The 22,265-nt window shown below is 39.1% G+C and overlaps 1 long non-coding RNA gene across 2 annotated transcripts; it reads left to right on the top strand.

Moving 5' to 3' along the window:
* The first annotated feature begins 214 nt into the window (after window positions 1-214).
* On the top strand, window positions 215-19,069 carry LOC119039936 (uncharacterized). Of its 2 annotated transcripts, XR_008391538.1 has the most exons (4): window positions 215-315; window positions 419-506; window positions 18,363-18,466; window positions 18,802-19,069. It is a non-coding gene; the product is annotated as an uncharacterized LOC119039936 (long non-coding RNA). The 2 variants fall into 2 exon arrangements; XR_005080749.2 differs by lacking the exons at window positions 18,363-18,466; window positions 18,802-19,069 and adding an exon at window positions 13,923-14,016.
* Window positions 19,070-22,265: the final 3,196 nt, after the last annotated feature.

The following is a 22,265-nucleotide window of genomic DNA, read 5'->3' as shown; positions in this document are numbered from 1 at the left end:
CCCTTTCTCCTGGACTCTCCCGGTTACCATGTTGTTTGTTGCTTGATTAATTCTTTAAATCACTAAACAAGAGTTTATTGTATTGTACACTTATCTGTGCCAGGAATGTGTTGGGTGCCAGCCGACAAGGGGTTCAAAGTCCTGTGTAGACACAGAATAGTAAGCAAATTCCGATGCGTATCAGGGGCAAAGGGAAGTACAGTGCGAGATGGGAGTGAGCCTCCAGAGCAATATCTGAAACCGATTAAGGGACCAGGAAGCAGGCTGGGACGGTCAAGACTGCCCGAAAGACAGGAGGCTCCCCAAGCAGAGCAGGTGATATAACGGGGAGGATGATCCCACAGGGGCAGGCCCTGCAGAGACACGGCATCATGACTGATTGGCCTTTTCTGGAACTGTCTGTAATTTTGTTCAATAGGCAGATCCAGTTCCCCCGGTGAAGGAATGAAAAATGAAGACTGAAAAATTAAACAGAGGTTGACTCATAAAATCTCCTCTATGCTTGGGTAAGCTCTTTGAATTTTATCCTAAGGCAAAGGCAGGTCGTTCAAGGGTTTTAAGCTTCTTAAGCAAAGAACTTTAACATATCTGTGTTTTGAAAAGGCTGGGACAGCAAGATTGGGTAGAAATGACGAGGCAAGCTGCTGTTGTAATTACACTGGTAGAACATAATGAGTGCCTAAAGTAAGACAGCTGCAGTGAAGAAAGAAGAGAGAGAGATGGAGAGGACTGAGTCGGCATACCCACCCACCTTCCAATTAGTCAGAATGAGATTTCTTTTTCTTATCTCATTTGCTGGTGTTAAGAGAAGAAGGTATAGAACATTGATGGGTCCTGGGCTTGGACCTAAGCAGCCGGTGGTGGTGCTTACTGAGAGGAAGATGCCGGGGAAGCAGGGTTGTGTGATACTCCCTTCTTACACTGGGCAGAATCTTGAGCGTGGGCGCACCAGCTACTCCCAACTGGATGGTACTCGACGGTTACCCAAATTGCTCTTTCACATTAATTTTATTGTTTTTCAACAGGACTATACTACACTTTTGTCTAGTTCTTTGATCACACCACTATTCACCCATTAATAACCTCTGATGCGAATTTGTTAATTCAGGCCACTGGCCAGATGAAATTTGCTGATTCTCCAACTGAAGCCATTTTACTGGCCAAATGAATTAAATTAGTTCAGACTTTTTTGAGGAACAGGAAGTATGCATACAGAAAAATCTCTGTCCCTTTTTTCTTTTCTCTCTTCCTTTTCCTCTTCTTCCCCCCGTTACCTTCTCCCCCTTTCCTCTTCTTTTTCTTCCCCCTCTCCTCCCCCCTTGTCTTCATTCTTCTCCAGTCGTCCATATCTTTCCCCTCTCTCTCTCTTTCTCTCCCCCCGCCCCCACTCTCTCTTGCTGTATCCCTCTCATTTCTTTGTTCTCTGTTAATCTGGGGGACATTTTTCAGTCAAACTGTTTCCAGTGACTGGTTCTAGCCCAAACGTTATCAACTCTAAAATCTGGAGCCGCTAGATATATGACATTGAGTCTGACATTTCCATGGAAAGCTGCATTAAATATCTTCTTCCTACTACCTTTAGCTCTTCACATGACCCATGGTTTAACTTCTGCAGGATGGATTACATTCTCTCCCCCAGCTGGTTACAGATACCGTCTCATGGAAAAAAGTTTAAAAATAATTGTCAGCCTATTCAGCGTGGCAGTATCCGGGTGAGAGGGAAGATACTGGATGAAGTGAGAGAGGACACAAGAGACGAGAGAGGGCACATGTTTCTACTTACGAGCAAGAGCTTTAAAACTGTGCCAAGCAAATCTGCTGGTGGCCCAATGGGGAGTAAGCACATGAACAAAAATCACCACATTTGACTATGACAAAATATGTTGGCTGAAGCAATGAAACAATCTTAAAGTATCCTTTTGCGGGACTTTCAGTCATTGTCCCATTGCAATCAGCACATGATATACAGGGCCGATGGGGAGAGTAATGCAATGGGAAAACAGCCATTAACTCAAACTGTGAGTTTTTTTCATTAACTCGTAATAAGAGTTTGAAAGACCTTTAAATTTATCTGGCCTTCAATGTTCTGACCCATCAAAAAATAAAACAATTGCTACCACATAAGACTTTATGAGAATAAACTGAGACAGCCTTTGTGGAAAATTCCTCAATATAAATGTATTTCATTATTACCATTTATAATATTTACTGAGAAACAATTTTCAGAGTCAGAGTTTTTAATTATAAAAGCAATGAGCAAGAAAAATTAATTTGTGTCCAAAATTTTTTATATAAATGCTGATTTCCTCATAAAACTTTACATAAAATAACAAGCACCTTAGTCCTTAGTGGAGATCATGACTATTATAACAATATCTTCTGGCACGGAAAGTTTTTGATTTGGCTCTTGCGAAATAATTATCCCATAGAATAGTTAATGGATAAAAGCCAGAACTATGAAAATAAATTTAAGTTTTATAAAAGTATCACAGATGTCATTTCTTGCAGTGGAAGAAACTTCATGGCAGATACAATGGTATTAGATTTTTGCTGGGGTGGAATTACATCAAGCATCTTTAAATTTTTGGTTTTTTAAAAATTTGGCTTTATTTTTACAGCATGTATTCAATTGCTGAAAGCCATATTACCTAATTTTGTTTCAGCTTCTATAACTCATGATAAATATTATGGTGCATATGCAAATTTATGTAAATCAAGATACAGAAGTTCATAGGAAATTCAGACCTTTTTTATACTTTCAATGGAGCTTTTGCTACATTCTGTTAGTAGATTTGGACAACTTTTAAGGTGCAGGGTTTGATAACAAAAGCTATTAAAATAAACAAACCAAAAACCTTGGAGTCAATGCAGGGCATCCTTGAACATTGCCTCTGGGCAGGCAAGTCTGGTTTGCTGGGAATAATGACTTGATCAGTGGTAAGTGAACCATTATATGTAGCCCATATAACTAGACTCTGTATGTAACTGCACTTAAATATTAATGGGGTAAATATTATAACATTTCCTTCTATTAATGATGACTAAATCTTAAACATATTAGTAATAAATAGCCAGGGTTTAATTTTTTTAATTTCATATGCAGAGGTATAGGTTATATTTTCCATAAGACATACTAAGCTACTTAATGTTCAACGCTCTAGAGAGATTTAGTGTCCAGCTTGGCGATTAAAACACAGCCCCATAAGCACACACGCAAAGAAGTCCTGCAGCTGTTGCCCTTTGTCATCTAGTCAGCTGGTTGGAGCAGAAGACAGTTAGCTGCAGACCACTTTGCTGGATTGAATTAAACTTTCTGCAGGAGACGCCACAGAGCATGATTTTTACTCTGAAGAGCTCAGAGGCAAAGGAACCCCTTGTTCACCCACTCCAGAGTGCCCGCTATCCATGTACTAACCGGCAGTTCTCCTTTAGTCATAATAGGATAATGACTGTTATGTTAGGCACAAAAGAGCCTATTTTGCCACATTTATTGTTCTGAGTAAACAGTTTCTCCATCATGAAAAAGACAAATGAACAAAGCCTGGAAAAAAGAACATGGGAAAAGAAAAAGCAATTGGCATTGGAATATTGGAATTCAGAGTGAATTTCCTTTTTATATTGCTTACTATTATTTTTAATGTTTTTTATATCTTTAAACTCCTGATAGAGTAACAAATGCTTATTAACCTAGAATATGCTCATGGAGAATTTTTAGTTATGTGACCATAAACTAGTCTTGTTTAATTTTGTACCAGCTCTGAAGAGGTGTTACCACAAATTATACATAAAAAGGAAGTTGTGTATGGGAGTACGTGGTTTGCCTAATCTGAAAACAAATTACTTTTGAGCATTACCTTCATCTAGTTTTATAAAAGCCTCATGGTCCTAAGGAGCACACAATCTAAATTGTTTGCTACAGCAGATTTGCAGAACAAAAGGCAACAGCTATGTTCTTTTTAATCTATTTTAATTGTTCAAGTACAGTTTTCTGTCTTTTACTCCCATCCCAGCCCACCCCCCAGTGCTCCCCACCTTTCTCCTTTTTCCACCCTGCCCTAGTTTTGGTCCATGTGTCCTTTATACTTGTTCCTGTAAACCTTTCCCCTTTTCCCCTGAAATTCCCTCCCCTCTTCCTTCTGGTCACTGTCAGCCTGTTCTCTATTTCAATGTCTTTGGTTATATTTTGCCCAATGTTCATAGCAGCACAATCTACAATAGCCAAGTGCTGGAAGCAACCTAAGTCCCATTGGTAAATGAGTGGATAAAAAAATTGTGGTACATTTACACAATAGAATACTATGCAGCAGAGAGGAAAAAAAGGAGCTTCTACCTTTTGGGACAGCATGGATGGAACTGGAGAGCATTATGCTAAGTGAAATAAGCCAGGCGGTAAAAGACAAATACCATATGATCTCACCTTTGACAGGAACCTAAACAACAGAACAAACAAACAAGAAAAATATAACCAAAGACACTGAAATAGAGAACAGACTGAGAGTGACCAGTTATGTTTTAATCCCGATATCACATTATTCTAAGTACTTGGAAATTATATACTTAATGTTCCTCAAAAATCGTCTATCACTGAGGATTGTTGTAATGTCCCAGTGACTTGTGTTCCCAGTTCTGGGTTCTCGCCCTCTTCCTCCATTCCTACTGCCCCTCAATCTAGCATTACTGGATCAGTTCCCCTAAAGCCTTGTTTCCTCATGCCACTGTCCAGTAATGGCTCCCCAGTGCCTAATGAACACTTTTGATTTGCTATTCCCCAATGCTTTCTATAATTTGCCCCCACACAAACTATACAACGTTCTCTTTTAAATCCCCAATGAGGAACTTTAGTTTCTCCCACTTAAAAACCCGTCTTATTCCCTTCAACTTATCTAAATCTTACCTTGTCTTCCAGCTTAATTTCTGTATCACCCAATGAAAATCTTCTTCGAGAATCATAGCCCAACTTGTTAGTTCTTATTTCTGCATTCCCATGAAAATTTATTACATATACTCCTATTACTGCACAAACACAGGTAATCTTGACGTATTTTTAAATACTTAACATATATTTACATATTATTTTTATCACATCAATGTCCCTTGAAACAGCTACTTTTGTCATATTTATTCTGTATCTGTCTAGTACCTATTATGTTCCTAGGAATTGTTAAATTGTAATAACAGAGTAGACACTCAGTGAGTGCTTGTTAAATGAGTGAATGGAGAGAATACCTTATTCAAACAAGAAGCAAGATTCTGGTTCCAATTTCACTCTTTTTTTAACCAGAGTGATATTGGCCGAATCGGTTAATATTTTCAGTCCTCCATTTTCTCATCTATGGCAAGAGCCAGGTAAAAAAGATGATCTTTCCGTTCAGGTTTATCCTGATTTCAGTAAATATTTATCTCACTCTATCACCAAGCCTCCTCATCTTCCCATAAGAATACTTGTCCGTGGTGATGTAAGAACTTCCTTTCAGCAATCCCTCATCCATCATTCACAGGGGAAATTTGTTGAGACGATTTGCTCTCTGTTACTTTCTTTCCCTTAGTTGCAATTTTTGTCCTAAACCTGAGATTTCTTGGAAGCTGGAAACACACAAAAGCTACAGCAAATTTGGGAAATAGGCATGAAGGGACTGACTACAGGGACTCTGCCAGCTTGGCTGTGTGGCCAAGGCACCAGGCAGGCTGAGGCAGAGCTAGAGCTCAGAGCGGGAGGGAAATTTCATGTGTTAGACATGTGTAGAAACACTAAGCCTGAGGGGAGGACAAGGTTGAATCCTTGTGTGCTGGAGGCCAGAGATCAGACTTCGTGTGTGTGGCTTCTCTGAGAGCGCCAGAGGTCAAGATCCACTGTGGCAGAGTTGGGGGTGTGGTCTTGGGGTGGGATGGGGGTGGCAGGGGTTGTGTGGGAGGAGGTGTTTTGAGAACCAGAGATCCCAGCTGCCCTGACTCATGCACACCTGGAAGAATAAAGTCTGAGGGCCTGGGCGAGTCAGGACTCGGGCAAGCTGGCCTAAGGAGCCTGGGAAGAACGGAGCTCGGCGTGGGAGGAGCAGCACTGAAGCACCCAGGAGAGCAGCTCAAGCAAGTGTGGTCCTGACTCTGTTGATGCCTGTAGGCCACAACCACGGGGCCTGACATCATGCCAGGAGTTTGCAGATGAGGATGAGTGGGATGCACAGCAGGATTCTGCTGGTGCTGTGGAAGGCAATGCTCTCCACAACCCAGGGAGCTTTTTAGAGAGTGTTGGAGGGCACAGTTTCCCCCAAAGTCCTTACAGAGCTGTTGGCTGATGACAGTTCCAAAAAAGATGAAGCGTGGGCAGGATGTGCCAGGGGCATGCAGTGTGCGGCCCTAATCACTGCAAGAGCTTCCTGCACTGTGTTCCGGGTCAGCATTCCTCAATAGGCAAGACATCTTTGGTTAGGATGGGCTCACCATCTAGGTCCTTGGGCAGCACACAGATTAATTGGGGTCAAGTCCTCAGCCACCCAAGGGTGCCCCTGAGCCTTCTTCTGTGGTGCATCTTGCTTGCTTCCTGTGGAAAACTCCACAATAGAAGAAATGGAGGTTATGAGGGGGGTGGAGAATATGGCGCTGATCCCAGATTTCTTGCTTAAGGAAGCTCTAGGCAAGTACCCATCTGCCTTCAGGGAAGCAAACGTACTTCACTTTAGTCTTTCATTTTCAGTGTTCTTGACCAAATGCTGTCATCAGCAATCTGTGCCCCGCTGCCTCCCTCAGCAACGGCATTTTCTCATGGGCTTCCTTTCAAATGTTCTTTCCCAAATAATCCATTGACGATGACAAAGAACCCACATACTTGCCCACCACATTTTATTTCCTTAGTGAGTAATTATGATATGTCTTCTCTGAGTCAGGTAAAGGAGGTTAACCAACAAGTAATTCTTGGACAATATTCTCTAACAATATTCTAAGCACTTAATTATACTTAAAATTGACTGTTAATGAAGCTTATAAACCATTTTGCAGCTCTGAAAGTGAATTTCTCTGCAGGCTTTAGGGAGTATTAAGCCATTTAGATTTTACCAAACAAAAATTATTCATGCATTAATTCCTGGGAAAAGGGATTTAGAAAATGAGGTTAATGCTTAGTTGTCCTTTGCTGAGTTTAACAATTACTCCATCTGGGAAGCCCTGAGCTCAAACATTCTTCTAGTTATTCCCAAACTTAGTGATCATTAGTCACCTACTTTTAAAACTATTATTTTTAATGGATGAAAATGCAAATCAAAGCCATTAAGGAATACCTTTGCTTTAATGTTGGCATTCCAGGTAAATGGATTGTGTTTTTCTAAAAAATTATCAAACCATAGAAAAATAAATTTAAAAAATAGTGTATTTTATTTTGGTGGTTTTTTATTAAAAAGGAGGATTCAAATAAATTGCCTTTTTACATGTTTTTTAAATAAAATACTGAATGATAGAACATATTTAACAAATAAAACAATATATTAAATACCTTTAATTTGATAGCATGTGAAAGTTAAAAGAATAAAAGGGGAGCAAAGAGAAAAAAGAGTGGAGAATATAAATGTTATTGATGCCTCTTCCAAGATATGACTCATATGGCTTTTTAAGAATACATGTATTTAAAATTTGTGAAAGTCTTTCACTTGATTCAAATTAGATGACTTATTTTGCACTTTAATGGTTAAACCTGTTTAGGCAATTCTTCTCTTAGTTTAAATATAACCTAATAGCTGACTTTACATCCACCTGCTGTGTTAGCCCCCTAGTTAACATATCAGTATTCCAGAAAGTATTTTGGATATGGGGGACTCTGTCTATTTTACTTTTTATACCTGTAACTTGGAACTTTGGTTTCAACTCTAAAACAAAAGTTTCCTTTGAGAATTTCTGAATTTTCTCTAATATTTTTTTTGCAATGAAAATGAGCTGTCTACCTTTTTCAAGGAGAAACAAGAATAAAAGCAGTAGTTCATCTTTTGCTCTCAGGCTACATTTATGCTTCTAAAAATCATTGAGAAACTCAAAGAGCTTGTGTTTACTGTGGATTTTGTAGATTATGTCAACTGTTATTTACTATATTAGATATTAAAAGCAAAAACACTTGTAAAATATTTATTAATGTATTTAAAATAATAATAAACTAATTACCTGTTAACAAAAATAACATATTCTCTGAAAAGTAACATTTTTTGTAAAGGAAATAATTATGGAATAGCATAGATTTATTTTATATATTTGCAAATATCTTTAATTCTGGCTTAACAGAAAATAGCTGAATTTTCATATCTGTATTTGCGTTCGATTTGTTTCATTATGTTGATTTGGTTGAAGTATATCAAGAAAATCCTGACTTTTACAGACATATATTTTTGGAAAAGGGAAGAATATTTTAATAGCCTTTTAAGGTAATTATAGATACACTTCTTTTATACTATACCAAAACTCGACTAGCGGTAGTTTCCTAAAGATTGGTTGGAATACAAATTTTAAAATAATATCGCTGAAAATTGTGTAATTGGTTATCTTAAAGTTCACTTGCCTAGAAAAATGTATTGATCTATCTTGCACTTTAAATGAATACTTTAGTCATGGCTTTGTAATGTTAAATATTGGTCATTGAGAAATTTGGTTCAACAAGATACGTAGATCTTCTAAGTGTCGACACATGCCATTATACGGTATCAAAAAAATCACATCTCTTGATAGTGTCACCAACTTCATTAGAACAAAACAAATGTGTTCAAATTTTGAAAACCTGTCAAACTCAAAAACGGCTCCAGATTTTCCAAAATTCTGATTCTTCATTTGAAATTTCAGATTTTATCATTCACAACACACAGTGCCAGGTCTTTTTTTTTAAATGACAGACACACTTTGTTTATTTTCAAGAAGATATCTATCAAATACAGAAGTCTGAAGAACCACAGGTGTCTGTCAGTTGTTCTTTTAAGTGAAAATAACGTGCCATTTAAAAAGTGGCAAATCCAGCTCACAGCTCATCCCACAAGCGATGCTCCTGGGACACTCACATTAGGGGGCAGCGTTGGTGATGTCTGTACACTCCTACCGCTTCACACAGAACACTGTTCGCAAGGGTTAAGACTTCACAAAATAGATCATGTTAATTGCTTCACCTAGGACATTCTCAAATAAAACTAGCTTTCTCTCCCTGTTTTAAATATGAGTGGAAGGCAATGAGTGGATGATGCAATGACTCCTTGTAGAGTTTGTTGCCACAGCTTTGCCTCAGCAAAGCATTGCCCACCATTGCCTTTGCACCAACACCAGCAAATGCCAGAGAAAAAAGAAAGTCTTAATACATGAAAATAAATTTGACCTCATGGACCTTCTGATAGAATATTGGTGACTTTCAGGACCCTGTGGATCATACTTTGAGAACTGCTGCTTTTTACTACAGGGAAATAAAAATTAAGGAGAAGAAATAAAAAGTGGAAAATATGAAAAAATTGAGAACGCTCAAAATGCCTTTCTTCCTGGATATTTCTGCATATACTTGAAATTCCTTTCTTTCCAGGGATTTTATTAATTTGTTCATGCAGCAGACATTCACTGAGCACTTTCTGTGTCCTGTCTCTGAGCTCTGTGTTTGGAACACAGAGATAAATCAGATAAATGAGAGTTCTCTAACTGTAAGCAACTCAAAGTTTCAAAGGGGCAAAAAAGGTTAGGCATGCACCCTGGTCCAGTTATCTGTGGGTAAGTCGTGGTATGGAGCAAAACACAGCCACTTGTGCTTAAGGAGCTTCCTAGCATAACTTCCCCAGCGGGTGCTGAGGACTTTTCTTGCTGAAGACAACTATAGGCAGGGCAGCCATGCTAAGGTCTAGTGTGTCTTGTGGACTGGTCATTTTAACAAAGGGAGGCTTCAGGGGACTTAAGAGAAAGGACACGGAAGCCCTCTACCTGCTCTTTGGGGAATCATTGCTTGCTTTCTTATTATTCTTCCTTCATCCCACTCCATCCTCCTCCTGGTGTTCAATGCCCTGAACAGATTCCAGATGCCAGCCACCCCACGCCCACCATCCTAATTTCACTTTACAGCAAAACTCTTCCCTCTCTCTGACTTATTTGCCCAGAACCCTGTTTTCTGTGATGATAGCTAATGAATGACTCACCAGTCCATGGAAGTGTTAGCAGCAAGAACTCATAGGATAATGAGCTTCCCTTGCCCTCTACATGGCGGATCTTCCTGTAACTGATGGCAGGCCAGTGTGCAAGTTGAGGACAAAGGAATGTTGAATGGGGGTATGGTGCCGGGCAGTGAGAGGAGAACATCAGGGAACACCACACAAACAGCCCCTTCGGCCTCCTAGGTCTTACAGTAGGCCCAGTTTGGGCCCAGTGGCACCTAAGAAAGAGTTAGCAAAAAACTATACCATTATTTCTGTTATTATACTTGAAGCAACTAAAAAACAAGTATCTTTTCATGGTCCATTATAACCCTTAAGTCAATTACTGACTTGCTCCTGTGTATTATTATATAAAACAATCCAATGGGATCTTACTTTCAGGTCCATTATTTTCTCCTCTTACCTGTTATAAATCACGTGTAATTAGGGTAAAGAATTGCTTCGTTGTCCTAACATTTAATAGGACAACGTTAGCATTGTTAGCATTCAATAACAATGTTAAAGCTTTAATAGAAAGATGACCAAGTATTTAACCATAGGTGATTATTTTTCAGATGCACCTGTGCAATAGATAACCTGATAATTCTGTTGGAAATTAGGATGGTGGTGGTTGTTAATTTAGAGCTTCAATCTACACACTTGCATCCAAAATTTGAAGTTCCTATAAGGAGAATACGGGCTCATCCTATGCATCATTTGAAGAGTTTGAGAGTGGCCGAGGGGGAATAATCATGTATGTGACAAAGGGGGCCATTGTGCTGTCACACCAGGCAGTTAACAGGTTTTCTTCACCCTCCCACCATCTCTGTGTACTCAGGGACACTCGAAAGCAAAAGTACACATTTCACACAATGAACGAAGCTTTGAGCACAGCCTTGCACTTTTTGTAGGGAGATTACAGACTCACTCACTAAGCACGATACATTTTTCATCTATTTTTTAATTTCAAAAGAGGTAGATAAGAACAGGGGCATATCTAACATAAAAAGTGTATTACACAAGTTTGTGTTTGAATTCCACATTAACCAGCTATGGAGAGGTTATTACAATCTCTCTGGCTCCAGTTTCTTCCTATCTCAAATTAGGATAACGCTGTTCATTATCTGGTGCCAGGGTTATGGGATTAGAGATAATAGTGCTGTCAAGTGTCTGGCGCAGGGCGAGCGCTCGCGGTATTGTTATTTGGAGAAGTGCTATGGTAAGCTGTTTACATTGAAAAGACATTCACATTCTCTGAGTAAGACATTGCTTGCAAGCCTTCTTTCCTGCCTGGTGGCCGACTTTCCCTTTTCTTATTGTTCTAAGAATAGTTCCCCACTTGGCCCATTGTAAATGGCAGCAATTGTTTAGTTGTTCCATCAGAAGGGAGAAGCCTTCCTGGAGCCTGGCTGACAGAGTTCCCTGTCTGATCTAACAGCTTTGGAGCTGGAGACAAAGCACAGCCTCTCACTTCCTCCTGGAGGAAGAGAACAGCGTCCCCGACCAAAATAGATTCTCGTTGTCTTGCAAAAACCCACCCAGAATACATACAAAGGAAATGAGGGCAGAGATCCACTGTAGTGAATAGTAAGACAGAATGCTTCTCCAAATAAAAAGTTTTTCAAAGTTTTAGGAAGTAGCGATGGGTATTACAACACATGAATCATTGTCACGGCAATTCCAGATGACACATTAGTAATATACTGTGCACGGAACGGTTCTACTTGGATTACTTGAACATGGATAGATACTATGTCTAGAGAAATATGTTCATATAGCTACATGTACAAAAAGGATAGTCTAGTCAAAAGTCATAAGAGCCAACCCATCTATGGAATTTAGTGGAAAATTAGTTAAAATCTTGGCATGGAGAAAATAAGTTTCAGCTCTCTCATGTCTATAATAAAGCTTAAAAATAAAAACCATGTTTCCTGGCTGGTGTAGCTCAGTGGATTGAGCGCGGGCATGGGAACCAAGCAACCACGGTTCGATTCTCAGTCAGGGCACATGCCTGGGTTTCAGGCCAGTTCCCAGCAGGGGACACATGGAGGCAATCATACATTGATATCTCTCTCCCTCTCTCCTTCCCTTCCCTTCTAAAGATAAATAAATGAAATCTTAAAAAAAAAACATGTGATGCTTTCTATATCTTTATATCTTTTAAAATTAAAGCTGGATGCAAATTAGTGGTAAAGATGGGGCAGGGGAGACACCAAAGATCCATTGCCCTACAAGAGTAATAAGTATTAGCCCTGACTGGTACAGCCCAGTGGGTTGAGCACGAGCCTGTGAACCAAAGGATCATGGTTCGATTGCCAGTCAGGGCACATGCCTGGATTGCAGGCCAGTTTCCAGCAGGGGATGCACGAGAGGCAACCATACGTTTATGTTTCTCTCCCTATCTCCCTTCCCTTCTCCTGTAGAGATAAATAAATAAAATCTTTTTTTTGAAAAAGAATAAGTATTTAACTTCTCATTAGATTATTGCTAAACTCAATTGTTCTTATTCAGACAAGATAATGATATTTATCACTCATGACATTCACAAGGTTTCCCCCCCCCATTTGCTAATCTTCCTATTGTCTAGACTTCAAGCAATGTCTAGAGCTGAAAAAATTCTAGTTCTAATTTAAATTCAAGGTCAATTTATTGATAGCATTATTTGACAAAGTTTGAAGGATGTCAAATCATGTGACTTTTCAAACATAAAGACTTTTTTCATTTGCCTTTTTTTAGTTGCCTAAAACTAATTTGTCTAATTAGTTTTCTCATTTCTCATTTATGAGAAAACTAATTTGTAAGAAAGTAGCATCTTGGCCTATAGAGATTGTTAAATATCTAGAGAAGAAATGTATCTAATGCACGTTACAGTTGTATTTGAGAAATGAGGAAATTACTTCATTTAACAAATATTAAAACTCACAACAAAGCTACTATAATCAAAGCAGAATGGTACTGGTATTGTAACAGATGGATAGATGGGAAAGTTTAGTCCCAAAGTAGATTCCAGTGTGTCTAGGAGTAGAAGTCAATGGAAAAAGATACATAATAGTCACTAGACAGTAGCTCCCCCTTATCCATGGTTTTACTTTGTGCAGTTTCAGTTATCCTCTGTGAGCTGCAAAACTAAAAATATTAAGTGAGAAATTCCAGATAAATAGTTCACAGGTTTTAAATTGCTGTTTTTCTGAGCAGCATGACGAGCTCTCACACCACCCCCTCCTTCCTGCCCAAGGACGTGAACCATCCCTCTGCCCACGGTCACCACTGCCCGCACCCCCCACCGTCAGCCCCTTAGCAGCACTCTCGGTTCTCAGAGTCACGGCCATGGCATAGCGGTGCTGGTGATCAGGGAGCCCGTATTTTGCGTAATAACGTCTCACTTCTTCTCATTACACAAGCCATTTTACCATCTCGCATCATCACAAGAAGAAGGGTGAGTACAGTACAATAAGATGCTTTTGAGAGAGAGAGACCACATTCTCGGTTTTCATTACAGAATATCATTATAATTATCCCATTTTATTATTGTTTTTGTTCATTTCTTATGTGCCCAATTTAGAAACTTTATTTTAGGTGTGCTTGTATAGCTAAAACATAGTATAGACAGGATTTGGTACCGCTCATGGTTTCAGGCACCCCTGCCGGTCTCAGAAAGTAGCCACCGTGTAAACAGCTAGATGGCTGTACATATGTTTCAGACTGTATATTATAAATCAAACTGAGATAACTGGCTACACATAAGCATGAAAATAATGGCAACTTCTATTTTATAACACATCTAAAATTGTATTCCAGATAAATTAAACAACTGCATATAAAGCAAATAAAACTATAAATACATTAGAAGAAAAATTAGGAGAACATTTGTACAGTATGGAATGAAGAAAGCCTTCTTTAGCAAAGTAAGAAACTTAAGGTAAATAAATGATTATATATTTTTAAAATGCTATTCATACTATATAGTTCTATGTTGCTAGTTTATACAGAAAAATGGAAAGAGTAGATTCAATAAACACTCATAACTTCTATGTAGTATATAGTAGCTAACAAATGATCTTCTAAGAGAAAATATTTATAACTCATATAATACAATGGCTTCATATCTGTAATATACAAGGAGCTCTTGTAAATTAGTTAGAAAATGGCATATGTGATCAGGCAATTCACAGCAGAGGAAAGCAAAGGGCCAGTAAACGTAAGACAAGATGTTTGACGTTTCTGTTAGTAGTCGGGGAAGTGAACATGGAAGCATCTGAACGTCATCTGGGTGCAAGGGCAGCGTTCCCACCAGCACGACGGGACTTCGGACAAGTCCTGGCGTCCGGTGGTGGGAAGGCTTTGGGGTAATCGTCACTCCTGGAGGCAGGGATGGTTCTGCAAATCGTTTCAGTCCAAAAGTAATCTGTCTGCATTTGTTAAACTAAAAAAAAAAAATGCACAAGAGCTTTACCTACAACCTCAGTTCGGGGCGGTTATTTGACAGGAATAAAAATAAAGTAGGTAAGCATGTGCTGAAGTACAGTTACTAAAGGGAGGAGAGAGAGCCGTGAGCTGGGTAAAAGCGTGGCCTCTATGGACAGAGACTGGTTAGGATTCAAATCCAAAACTTACTGTGACCTTGAGCAAGTTATTTCATCTCTACGTGCCTCAATTGTCTCAGCTGTGTGAAAACAGCAAGTCCTAGCTCATGACATTTTTATGAAGATTCGGTGCATGTCAAGTGTTTAGAACATTGTCTTGTACATTTTAAGACCATAATAAATTGGTTATTATCATTATTATTGGCAATAATAAAAGCAACCTAGATATCAATTGAGAAGGAAAATAATTAAACTAACTGTACTATGAAGCCATTAAAAATAATGAGGTATATCTGTATGAATGTATTTTCCAACATGGAGTAAGTGAAAAAGTGCAAGTTATAGTTTCATGTATTACATCATTCCAATTTTGGAATAAAAGCAAAACTAAATGCTTGCCCTATAGATATGCCTATTTTGTGGTAGGATAATAATTTGAGATATTAACTATTTTTTTCCTTCCAGTAGTTCAGCTTTTACCTCCGAACCCAACTTGCCCCCTGGCTACTTTGGTCTTCTCGTCAGCAGGGAGATACAGTCAAAAGAATCATCCCCGTAAATGGTTTCTGAAAGGTCAAACCTGCAGATGATTGAGGGTTTGAGAAGATTCCCCACTGCCTGACTGGAAAAGATATGTGGCAGAAATAAAAATGCAAATCTGTACACTTAACATAAGGATGCTTATTAAAGATTGGAGAGAGACGCTTCCAGCTTGGAGAGGCTGAGAGGTTATTGGAAGGAAGCAGCAAGTGTGTGAGGTAGGCTTAGAAGACAGGGGCCTTATGTCCAATGTCACAGATAAAGCCTGGGAAGGTGGAAGGCTCTGGTTAGGGGGTTGGGTCTAAGACCAGAGGGAAGCTGGGCCTCCGTTTCCAGGTAGTAGCCAGGGAAGCTGGCAAGAGCCCGCAACAGCAATGGCTATCGTGAGCAGGGCAGGTAGGACCTCAGGCAGCCTGGCAGAGATCGCAAGGCTCGTGGTTGGCACAGAATCCACCACACCTGACAGGGTCTGACAGCAAGGGCCAGCGCCTCTGTGAGGACCAGTGGCGAAGGCCCAGATGGAGTGAAAGCTGTCTCAGTGTCACCATGGTTACCAAGAATCAGATGCTGTCCAGACTCCACCTCCCACTCAGTTTCCGGGTACTACATAATCCCCCTGCCCTGCCACCTGACATCTAGGCACAGCTGCAGGAAAAGGGGGGTAGTTCAAATTAACTCAGATTGAGTGGCCACCTAACAAATGTGAATGGAAACTCAAACCAGAAGTGAATTTGAGTTAAAGAGAAATGAAGTTATATTTCTTTCTCATCCATGTGAGGAAGAGCTCATGCTATTTATGTATATGGGAGAGGCTACACAGTACACAGCTGAAAGGGGAAGGAGAAAGAATTTGTTTTACTTAAGTACTTCTGTAATACTTAAAATGTGTAGGTAGTACTTTTGTAAGTTAATTGAGTAAAATAGTATCAAATACAAAGACAAAATAGCAAGTTCAAAATCATTTTGTACTACATAATAAAAGTCCAGACCCAAAATGCCTATATTGGGCAAATTATTAGTATCTCTATAACCCAATTTACTAATTTATAAAATGAAGGATTGAATTAAGTGATTCATATAATCCTTTCCTTCTAGAAAATTCTATTAAAGCAGTGAGTTTCCTGTTCTTGAAAATCTACAACCAGATATGGTATAAAAGAGTCATATTTATGAAAGATCTTGGAAAAGTAAAGGTCCTTTTATTTCATGTTATAAAGATAGTGACGGCAGGAGCTTCCGTGGAAAAACAGAACTGTTTCAAGAAACAGGTTTGGGTTGTCAATTTCAGCTCTGTCAGTTAGTTTTATCATGACCTTGGGCAAGAAAGTTTTAAAAAATTGGACTTAAATTCTTTCAACATCTGTAAAGTAAAAGTTTCCAAGCCTGTGTGTGCATTAGAATCAGTCTGATATTAAAATATATATGTCTGTATATATGCCATATATTTAATAAAAATGTGTACATATGCCACCAAAAGACACGTACCAGAACATTCACAGCTGCACTACTTGGAACAATGTAAGCCTTGAAACAACCCAAATGTCCATTGATAGTAGAACAAATGAAATGTTAGTATACTTGTGATTGGATGCTGTAGAGCAGGGATCAAGCAACTTTTTTCTTAAAGTGCCAGACAGTAAACATTTTCAGCTTTGGCAGCTATACAGTGTCTGTTGTGACTAAACTCTGCCATAGGAGCACGAAATTGCTGTAGACAACACAGCAACAAATTAGCCTGGTGGTGCTCCAGTAATGTCTACTTGCAAAATAGGGAGTGAACTTCCTGCCATATAGCAAGGAAAATGAATAAACGATGACTACATGCACTAACACAGACGAATTTCACAAATATACGGTGGAGTAAGAGAAGCCAGATGCAAAGAGCACACTTTGAGTGGTTCCATTTACATAAATCGCAAAATTAGCAAATGTAAGCTAGGATGTTAGGAGTCAGAATATGTGGCCATCTCGGGAGAGTGGTGGGCCTCAAGAAGTGTCTTCTGAACTGGATTGCTCCATTACCAGATCAGAGACAGTGTTCATTTGGTGAAGACTAACTGAACTACACACTGACACAATTTGTACTTTTTTTTCTGATGTAAGCTTTACTTCACTAAAAAGTTTATGTAAATAATAGATCTTTCAGGGTCTCACTCTGCAAGAATCTGCATTAGTTGGTCAAGGCTGTGGCCTGAGGATCTGTCCTAATCTGGACGTGAAGACATAGGTGATTCGCCCAAGGTCGTGTGGCTGGCAGACCTTACACGGAGTGAGCTCTTACAGTGCTGGGCATGAGGTGAGTCGGTTCTGCAAAAAGAGAGGACACAGCACCTGTCCTTGAGAACAAACTGGTAATCAGCTCACGGGAGTCAAGTTTGCATACCAGACTTCAACGTAGAGGGAAGTCTCTTTGCACTATCACCTGAATATTCTCATTGGCTTCTGCCACCCTGTTCAGAGCTTCACAGAATCTTAGAATTGCCAGGCAGCTGCCAGAAGGCTTTCAGAACTCAGCATGAGCACAGCAGCTAGCTCGCTAAGTGGATGGAGGGTCTCTATGTGCTTCCCACCTCCTGCTCCTCTAACAGGAAGGCACGGTGGTGGAGCAGACGCAACCTGAACTTGGGGTTCAGACAGATGTAACTTCACATTCTGATTTGGTAACTTGTTGGCAAATGCTAAATTTTACTGAACCCTAATTTTTCTCATTTGTAAAATAGGTACAAAATTCATTCCCACTTCATCCTCCCCGATGACATGCAAAGTTTTTCCCCTCTCTTATTCTTCATTCAGTATTTCTTGAGCCAATCTTTAGGTGCCAAGTACGGTTAGGTCTTTTGCAAGGATTATTTCAATTCATCTTTGGCAGTGAGAAAGGGTCATTGATGATCATCACTATATACATGAAGAGACTAGTAATCAGGGAACTTAAGTGACCTGCCCGAGGTCATACAGGTAAACAAGAGGTGGACCCAACTTCCCACTGAGGAAGTGTGACTGGGAGCCTAGCCCTTCACCAGTGCTGTGACGATGGCGGTGCCTGCAGCTCTCACCCTGTCTGGCCCACGGATGGAATTCAATAGATGTTAATTCTGCGTTTCCTTTTTCCTCACAGAGCTATGAATCAGAGCACAGGCCTGGCAGTCAGAAAATCTGGATTCCAGTGGCTCGATCAATTACTTTTATTTCCTGGCCAGTGTAATGAATGAACTGGATTAGGTAAATCTGAAATTTTTCTCCTTGACTAAATTAATATGTCCTCGTACTCTCTGCGAATACTTGCACCAAATAGAAAATAAAATATTTTTATCCTAAAATTTTATGAAACCTTTGCCTTTGCTTCCATAACCTGAGTTTGCTTTAATATTTTTAAACTAGAAATGAGACTATTCCCCAACTGAACCTCTCTCCATCCCACGCAAACTCACCTGACCCCAACCTGCATCCACTGTGCCTCCCAGTGCTCCAGGCGCCCTCACTTGTTGCTGCATGAATCTCAAAGTGGAACTCTTGACTTGGATTGAAAAACAGAGTTTTTTGTTGATTTTTTTCAGGCTTCTGTACCTAGACCATTCTATTAATCTGTGCAGTATGGATGATTATATAACATAGAAGCTCTTACAGACCAGACCTGACATGAGTCCTTCAAACTCATCTACAACTGAACAAATTCTTCTCATTGAAACAGTCCATACACTTTTGACACCTCGCCAACTTGGCAGATAAGGCTGGATTTTCTGCAAATTGAAAAGTGGTGATAGTGAAGCTGCTGGTAGTGTTAATGCTGATAAAATATAGTTCCATCTCTATATGGATCATTTCTTATAAAGGCAAAGTGAAAACTCATGTATCAGATTTGGAAACTGTTGGACCAACAAGTACATGTAGAGGGCAAGAATGATAAATTTAGAGAATAAACTAAGGATTGTTTTTATCTTACTTCCCTATCATTTGCCTACATTCAAAGCTCCATTGGTATGCAAGGGAGAATGTGTTTTGTTAAAGCTATTTACAGAAGTAAAAACAAAAGTTAATTTCAGAAGAAGCCAGTAGTTTTCTCTTATGCAAGTATTAGCAGAATTTCAGAATAACATTTAAAATAAATTGTTATATTAATGGCATATATATATGCATTACACTAAAAAAAACAAACCATAAAAAATGCTGTAAATTTTGAGACGCACAAAAGCCGGTAGGGTTGAAAGATTTAGCATTCCAGTAATAAGAGTTTGGAATTCCAAAGCACACACAAACATGTCATTTTTATTGTTTTGCTTAGTTTGGTTTTATTCCAGGAAGTTAGGAGACACCAGGCTAGACAGTAGAGATGACAAGTCATGCTGAAAATGCTTCCTATGAGACAGGAAATGGTCTCAGACCCTGCGTATGACCCCACCAAATTCACTCTTTGTTTTCAGTACATCCATTTGCTTCTTTGTGCTTAATTCTGTATATTTTGTTCAGATGAGTCAGAGAGAAAATGGCAATCATAGCACTATATGCCTACTAAACTAATTGCTCTTATAGTACCAAGGGATAAATGAAGATGCTTATCGCTGATTTATGAAGAGGTATTTGGTATAAATGAAAGGACTTTTTATAGCAGCTTTACAATGAATCTCATTATAAAAATTTTCAGGTCCCAAATGTTAATGATTTCATGCACACAGGCGCACATGCACACAGGTGCACATACACACAGTGTATACATGTCTGCATATATGTGATTGGTTTTCAGGTGATTTAAGATACTTGAAAAGGCAACCACTAAAAATCACTTTTAATAATGAACAAATTTTGAATTAGTATTTCTGAGATATTACCATTTCGATCATGCAGACCTTGGGAATGACTAACCCAGAATATTTTCTTCATCGATTGTCCCTGATCTGTCCAGTCATCAAATCTGCCCACCTGGAAATATCATGAAAATTTCTCCTTGAAAAACTGAAGTTGGCTTCAGTTCAATGATCAGATTCTATCCAGTGATCCCAAAGTATGCTCCTATGGTTGCAAAAAAGAAAAAAAAATATATATATATATTTATACACACACATATGATGCATTTAAAAATTTTTAAACAATGCAGGCTGAAACTTACAAATTTATAGTAACAATGAGCACAAAACAACAGCAAAAATCTTCCTTTCTCTAAGCATTTCTGATGAAATTATAACAATTATTTCAAGCCATACTACAGAACTGCAATAGAATGACATGTTTCAGCTTGTATGTTAAAGAGGTTTTTATTGCAAAAATCCTACTTTTCTTCAGTTTCATTTTTAAGGCATGTATTTGACAACTGATTGAGGGAGTGAAATGTCATCTCTCAGCATTTGAAAAGAGACTTCAGGTGTTAGTAGGGCCATGCTCCTCCCAGCCATTTGGGAGAGGATCCTTTCCTGCCCCTTCCGGCTTCTTGTGGCCCACAGTATTCCTTGGTTTGGAGCATAACTCCAGTCTCTGCCTGTCTTTACATAACCATTTTCTCCATGTATTTGTATCTTCACATCATGTTCTCTGTGTGTGTGTTTCTTCTTACAGCCCACATGTTTTTTTGGATTGGGGCCCACATGGTTCCATACAATCTCACCTTAACTAATTATATCTGCAAGGACTACATTCCAAATAAAATCACTCTGAGGTACTGGGGGTTAGGATGCCAACACATCCTTTGGGGGAGCCAAATTTCAACCCATAACACCTGCCCCAGCAGGTGTTCTGGATGCTAGGATTACTGCATAAATAAAACAAATTCATGTTCTCCAAGTGGAAGGAGATTACATTAAGCAAACAAAACCCAAGAATATCAGTTAGCGATAAGGGCTACACAGACAGTTATGTAACAGGGCACCTACTTAGCTTGGGTGATCAGAAAGCTCAGTCCCATGTGACCTTTAAGCTGAGATCCTAAGACAAGAAGGAGGCTGGAGAAAAGAAGACTTCAGTCAAAAATAACCAAGGCTTCCAGGGCCAAAGAGCCTATTCCACTGTCCACCATCTGTCAGCACCACGGTTTCTTTTTCCCATGGATTTATGTATTAACTTCACAAATCATCTACCTAAGTTTGGGCTTCTGATAAGTTTCTGCAAAGTTATGGACAGATGGAACAGCAACCCAAGCAATGGGACTTTTCAAGCTCTAAAAAAAGAGCATTTGTCTTTAGTCTGAGGAGACTATATTGTTTTTTGGACTCTAGGGCAGTCTTTATAGTTTGAAAGCTGCTTTTAAAACATAATAAAAATATTATTGCAAAGAATTATAAAAATAAAGAAATTATTACTGATTTGATAAGTTCTATTCATATCCCCTTAAAGGATATCAACTTTGATTTACATCTATGCATTCATAAAAAATGTTAGTACCATTTATTATAAAATCATCTTCAAATCTATCAGAAATTATAGGGATTTTGTTAAAATATAGCTTATTTCACAAAAGCCACTTTTTCTAAGAGCTTTCTTCTCTTATTTAATTCTATAAGTTCCATACTACACGATATAGTGTTCTAAGCTGACCCCTAAGTCATTTCATCTCAAGGAAAATGAAAACATTATATTGTTGGCAGCAAAGTGGCACCAGGTGTTAGACCAGTGGAATCAGAATAGACCTTGGTTCTCCAACTTCAGTACTTGAGTTCTGGCTAAGAAAGAATTCAGAGCCAAGACTCAAATTATAAGAGAAAGTTTATTTAGAAAATCACAGAAATAGAAGAAGTGAACCTTAGAAGACATTGGCTTAGGAAACAAGTTACAGAGGTAAAAGAAGGCCTTTGGGACTTATGCGGGGAGGGAGGGGGAAAGAGAGAGAGAGAGAGAAGCAAGAAGCAATGTCCCAATGTCCAGGGACAAGTGTGTCCTTTCAGGGCTGTGGTCTCTGCTTGGTAGTCCCCAGCGCAGGGGGGTCATTAGTCAATGCAGCAGGTCTTGGTGTCAGCCATGATGTTGCTTGTCTGGTTTTCAGGGCCTGGAGCTGAAACACAACTGAGGCCCAGATATATTTGATGTGGGTTAGAAT

The sequence above is a fragment of the Artibeus jamaicensis genome, unplaced genomic scaffold (genome assembly GCF_021234435.1).
Source record: "Artibeus jamaicensis isolate MK-2021 breed Jamaican fruit bat unplaced genomic scaffold, CSHL_Jam_final contig_387, whole genome shotgun sequence".
Lineage (NCBI taxonomy): Eukaryota > Metazoa > Chordata > Mammalia > Chiroptera > Phyllostomidae > Artibeus > Artibeus jamaicensis.
The sequence above is the reverse complement of the archived record's forward strand: the minus strand, read 5'-3'. Positions and strand labels throughout refer to the sequence as shown.